Consider the following 6,227-nt stretch of genomic DNA (forward strand, 5'->3'; position numbering starts at 1 on the left):
ACACACACACACACACACACACACATATATTTATATACATACATACTGGTAAAGAACTGTTATTCCTTTTCCCATTTCTTTGCCTGAAAGCCCCTTGATTCCAATATAATAATATTGGAATAATAATCCAAATTATAATAATTTGACCATTCCAAGGGAGGTTCCCACCTTCCTTGGCAGACAGGTATCTTTCAAACCAGGACAGTTGTCCAGTCTGTGTCTCTGTACCCTTTATTTTTTGCTTCCCTCTTTTCCTTGTCAGCCCTTTTGGCCAGGTCTCTGATCAGGTCCCTTTGCCCCAGCAGGTGCCCCATGCCTGGCTGGGCTGGGCTGGTGCTGAGCTCCCCTGGCACTGCCTTTGCCTCTCTCAGTGCAGCAGATTTCCCCATCCTTGATGTCCTTGCCTTTCAGCTGGGCATTGCTTTCAAGCAATTTTTAAGCTACTGCTGGGCTTTGCTGCCACCCTGGCACTGCCTCTGGGTGTGAATCCCGGCTCCATCACCTCCCTCCTTGCCACTGCCCTGTGCTCCTGCCAGGGGTGTGCAAACTGCTGCCAGAACTGTGGGAGGAGAATGCCACATGCAGCCCTGGACAGTCCCTGCAGCAGGGCTGTGTCTGCCAGAAGGGCATGTCCAGAGCAAAAGCATTACCACAATCCTTCAAATCACTCAGGAACTTTAATTTTGGAGCGGAGGTAGCGCAGGAGGAAATGAGTAGCAAGCTGGGACAGGGTGACATTTTGTTTCCTTTTCAGGCAGGGAAAGTCTTAGCTGGGACCAGGGGACCTCTCTGAGGTGCTGGGTGGCGGCTGAGCAGCTCCTGCTCCAGCTCAGAGTGCGGGGGAGAGCTTAGGAGCTCCAGATATGTGGCATGTTCTGGGAATCTGCAGATGGAAAGGACCCTCTGACACCTGTCAGAACTGCCCATGGTTTCCACCTCTTGTGGGCAAAGCAGAACCAAGTGAATGAACAAAAAGGCGGGGGGGGGGAGAGCAGAGCAGGGTCAGGTCCTGTCCTGGCTGGGCCTTGGATTAGTGTTTTGGGTATTTTTTCACTGGTCCAAGGCCACTTCCTGCTCTCTTTGAGGTGCATGGAATGAGTCCTGATTTGGTCAGGACTTCTCGTTCTGCACCTGTTTGTCTCTTAATACTGAACCAAAAAAGGCAGAGCAGGCTTTCTTTGGCTTTCCCCTGGGAAATCCCCACAACCTTTTATACCAGTCTTGTACTTTGTGTATAAAAACACTAACCAACGCCAGGCTGAAGATGGAAAATCAATTTCAACCTTTGGCATCTGAGGTTCTTCACTAGGCTTTACAAAAAGGATCTGGATTCAGCAATGAATCCCTTTAAAGGTGAATTCTGCCTTTCTTTTTTTTTTTCTCTTCCCTTGATTTTCCTCCCTTTCCCTCTCCTTCCTCATCTCCAGGTGGTGCTCCTGTTCTCAGCTCCCCTTCTCTCTGCTGGCTTTTGTCATTTACAGTTTTCCAAGTTCATGAGCAGCACTAGGTAAGAATCCCCTGGATCCTGCTGATCTCTGTGGCACAGCTTCCAGCCTGAGCATCTTCCTGGCTGCCAGTGCAGCAGCTCCCTGTGAACAGCAGAGCTCAGAGCAGGGTCAGGCCCTTTCCATAAACCTTCTCCACTTCTGGGAGCACCAGCATCCCTCTGGATCTTGGTGCATCCCTCCGGCCATGGCAGCACAGGCTTTGGAATAATCTCACTGAACCTGGGTGAGGATTAGATGATGCTGAAGAATTGATTATAATTTGCTGCCATGTCCCTCCCTGGTTTTCTTGTTTCCTGCACATTCCTGTTTTTTGCACAGTGTCCAGAGTGTGTTGGACCCTTTGGAAAACCAGATCAATAAAGGAAAAAAGCCAGCAACAACAAATTTAGCTTGGGCTCTTTTATGTTGCTGACCTGAAGCATCTTCTTCAAGGCAGCCCTGGCAAAGGATGCAGCAGAGCACTTAACTCAAAAGTGATCTTGTCAAAAATGTTAATTTGCTTTTGTTTCCCTTCATCCAGAACCACTTTCTCAGTGAGCTGAGTGGCCAGTTTATTATAAGCCTTTCTCTTTTAAATTTTCGAAGATGCCAAGAGTACCTGAGACATTTCTACTTTTTTAGTAGATGTTTGTAAAGGATGAGAAGAGATAAGGATATTTGAATTTTATTTGTAACCAAGTTGGCACTTGCTCCAGTCAACCTCCCAGAATCCTTCCAGCCACTTCTATCATTCCTTGTCCTGCTTTCTGCCTGCCCTGAGCTGCATGGGCACCACTTGTGCCCTTGAGAAGCAGGGCTTTGAAGAACTCTCCTGGCAGAGCAGGACAGGGAAGCAGAGGGAGGAGTGGTGGCCTGGCCCCAGCCCACTGCCCATGCTACAGAGCAGGGTCCCTGTCCCAGTTTGGAAAGACAGGGGTCGGCTAAGGAAGGCAGGAGCCTCCCCTGAAATGGAAAAATGTAAATCCCCTCCCTCCAAATTGTTATCAATTTGAAATTAAGCAGCTCTCAGGCAAAGATATGGGAGCAGGAATAACAGTTCATTATTAGGGAAGAAAATATAAATATAAAGTGCAGTAATACAAAATAACACTGACAGAGTCAGAACCCAAGCTGACACCCTGTGGGTCAGGGTGCTGGCAGCAGTCCCATTGGAATTGTGGCTGCAGCCCTCCTGCAGTGTCAGGGGTGGTTCTGCTGGAGCAGGGATCCTGGAGAAGGGTGCAGTCTCTGCCTCTGAAGATCCAGGGGAAGGAGAGGCAGCTGCTGTTCCTCTGGGAAACCCAGTGCAGGAGCCGTGCTTGTGTTCCAAAATCTCCAGATTATATCCGGGTAGGAATGCTTGGCTCCTCCCTCTGGGCTCACATCTCCCAGTGGGATGCTGAAGTTCTTATCAGTCCTGCAGTGACATTCAATAGCTGTTATCAGCAGATGTCCCCTCCCAAGGGAGGACTGGTTGTGGAAGAGATAAAGAAAAACTACCCAATTAACAGGAAGTACCTGCCACAGCTCTAACAGATGGCAAATAGAATACATCTTGCATTGCAATCTGGAACAGTCCCTCTCCCAGATCCCCTCAGTATCTCTTGTGCCTGGCATGGGGATGCTGCCAGCACGATGACCTGGTATCTCAGTTTTGGAGACAAATTTCAGGAGGAAACACCCTGGAATGAGCATTTCCTCTAGAAGGAAAGAGCTTCAATAACTCCATTTTCTTCTGCCAATGAGAGAAATAGATATCAGGGGATGAAAATGAAAAAAATGCAGAACTATTTATTAACAAAGCAAGATACCCACAAAGCACAAGAAAAAAAAATTGAACCTTTCACCCCATCCCCACCTCGCTGAGAGGTAAAGATGGTGGCTGCCCTTATTTGTCTCTGGGAAGGGGTGAGAAAAGAGTTTGTGAAGTGGCCTGGGAACCTGTTGGATTTCTGGCGTGGGACTTCTCCTCATGGCAGGTGAAGTTGGTGGACTTTAATGTCCCTTCTTTTGCTGGTTTGTCTGGGGTTTGGACTGGCCAGGGCCGCCACTGTGGGTTCTTCGGGCCAAAGAAGAAAACGAACCAAAACAGTTCACGGAAAAAAACCCCAAAAAGCTTCCAAAAGGATTTGCTGGTGAAAAGCCTCCAGGCCAGGGGAAGAGAAACCCAAAAATAAATGCAAACAAACAAACAAACCCCCCCAAAAAACCAGTAAAACACACCCAGAAGCTTCTTGCCTAAATTGGCAAAAATGAATCCAGCAAAAGCAATGAAGTAACAGTCCCTGTAGCTGCTAACATGCCAGAGAGACAGAGATTGAACAGAGCCTGTGCCTGAGCTCCCAGGCTCTGGCCCTGCCCCCTGGTTCATGTTAAAGATCCTGCAGACATTTCTGGACATAAAGCAGATGATTAGGGAATAAAATATCATCATAAACCACCCCAACACCTGGCCTGGCAGCACATGAACAGTGCTGAGCAGCACCTGCTGTGCCCAAGCTCTCTCTTCTTCCTCTGGGTGTTTCTCCAAGCTCTGCTCAAGGTGAGGGGACACCCCAACCCCATCACCTGGCCAAGGGCAGGAATGTCATGCTGCCCTGCAGCTTCTCCCCAGAGCAGCACGCACAGGACACGGAGGTGACCTGGGTTTGGGAGCAGCTCTCACCCTTTGTGCACCGCCACAGCGGGGACAGGACCAGTATGGGGAGCAGATGCTTCAATACTGAGGGTGCACTGAACTGCTGAAGGATGGCCCTGCCCAGGGCAGCACACACTTGAAAATTTTCCATGTCCAACTCTCTGACAGAGGGAATTACACCTGTTTTGTTTAACATGGCTTAGATTATGTCAAGGCTGTGGTAGAGTTCAAGGTGACAGGTCTGTAGTTTGTGTCCTTGGTACCTCTAATGTACTTGCTTGCAGCCAGTGCTTTTTCCCTGTCCTCCTGCCCAGAAGCAGTTTGAGGTGGCTGCTTTGGAAATAGGGTTTTCTTAAGTCCCATGTTTGAAAATACCAAGGTTGTCTCAGAGAGGTGAAATTACCCTCCAAGTGGCTATAAGGAGATATGCTTCCTCATTCAGAAGTGTTCTTGCTATTGTTTTCTTCATATAAGAAGGTGTAAGAAAATATTAGGCATTGGGTAACAAAGAATGTTGTAATTTGTGTATTTATGTTTTAATAACCAGGCCTGTGGATTATTTTCGTGCAGAACTGGCCTCCAGAGCAGATCTCTATGTTATGCAAATGAGATTGCAAGAAATGTCCTGACTCCAGGTGACATTTGTCTGAAAAAAACTCTTTGATTTGCCTATGTCAAAGTTTGTCATTGTCAGGAAGAGAAACAGCCAAATCACCACATCCCCCAATATCCAGCACCCCACAGGCTCACCTGGGGTGTCTCTGTTTCCTCAGCCAGTGGCTCTGCCCCGTACATCACATTGGAACACTACAGGGCTGGGGGGATCCGGGTGTCCTGCAGCTCAGGCAGCTGGTACCCACAGCCAGATTCCGTGGGTGACAGCTCCCATCCCACTGGGAAGACACTACCCTGGATGACAACGGGTTCTGCAGGGGAGAACAGCATCATCCTGAGCAGAGGTGTGACCCAGGAACTCTCCTGTCACTGCAGCATGTCCCGCTCAGACTAGAGCAGGGCTCAGCCCTTTAGTACTGGTATCAGCTGAGCCGAGCCCAGGGCATCGCCCCCGCCGTGCCCAGGGAGCTGCGCTCAGCAGAGGCCCCCGGGGCGCTCAGCACACGGCCATCTCCATTCCAATTCCATTTCAGCACACGGCCATCTCCATTCCAATTCCATTTCAGCACACGGCCGTCTCCATTCCATTTCTATTTCCGCGGGCAAACAGCTGCGATTTTGATAGGGTTTGTGCGGCTGTGCTCCTAAATGCATCACTTCCATCGGGAAGTACAGGCTGGGGGGAAAAGGAACAGCCTTCAGTGTGGCAGAGTTTCTTCAGACCCCTGGCTGAAATTAACACTGGAACTAAATGAAAAAGGGAAAACCAACCTATGTCCTTAGTCTCCCCCGCTGTGAAATCCTGTCCTACAGGTTTAGTATGAGAAAGAAATCCTTGTGTCTCAATTTAGCACCTAAAGATATTGAATATGTTTTTTATTTTCCCTTGTGTCACAGGAAAGCTCCTTTTTCACTGGATGATTTGTTGGATTGAGAGCCTCGTGGGGGTCTGGCTTGGCAAGTTCTGTGTGAGACACAACTGCTCACTTTGAAAATTTAAAAAGGTTTATTCAACCTTAACAAAAATACAACAAAGGACTACATACGGAAAAAGCTGCAGCACTGGGAACTGCCCCTCGTGCACACCACGTGGCTGGTTCATCTTCAAGATGGATGCTCAGTCTTTTATACCCCTGGGGGCTGCATCAGCCAACCCTGGCCCCTCCCAAAGTCTGTCAGTCTGCTCTTCTTTGCCATTTATCGGTGGAGACTGCTTTCTTGTAACTGGATTGGAGGTCAGGTGTTGCCATGCTGCACCCCCTAAGCACCCCCTGAGCTTTTCCATTCCCAGCTGCCCCATGCAAGGGACACACGTGCATGCCTTCTTTTTACCTGTCCTAGACAACCCAGTCTGTCTGATGGTTATAATACAGGGGGGAAAGGGAACTATGGGGAGAACAGAGGACATCTAAACTACAATAACATAACTATACATCACTAAATCTTTTCTTAATATTCATACAATAGTTATCTTTTAATTGTGAGAA

At 48.6% G+C, this 6,227-nt stretch overlaps 1 pseudogene; it reads left to right on the plus strand.

Annotated features, from left to right (window-relative positions):
• The first annotated feature begins 3,122 nt into the window (after nucleotides 1–3,122).
• The window catches only part of LOC102042152, a 5,335-nt pseudogene continuing 2,230 nt past the window's right edge, over nucleotides 3,123–6,227 (plus strand).

Source organism: Geospiza fortis, unplaced genomic scaffold (genome assembly GCF_000277835.1).
Source record: "Geospiza fortis unplaced genomic scaffold, GeoFor_1.0 scaffold254, whole genome shotgun sequence".
Lineage (NCBI taxonomy): Eukaryota > Metazoa > Chordata > Aves > Passeriformes > Thraupidae > Geospiza > Geospiza fortis.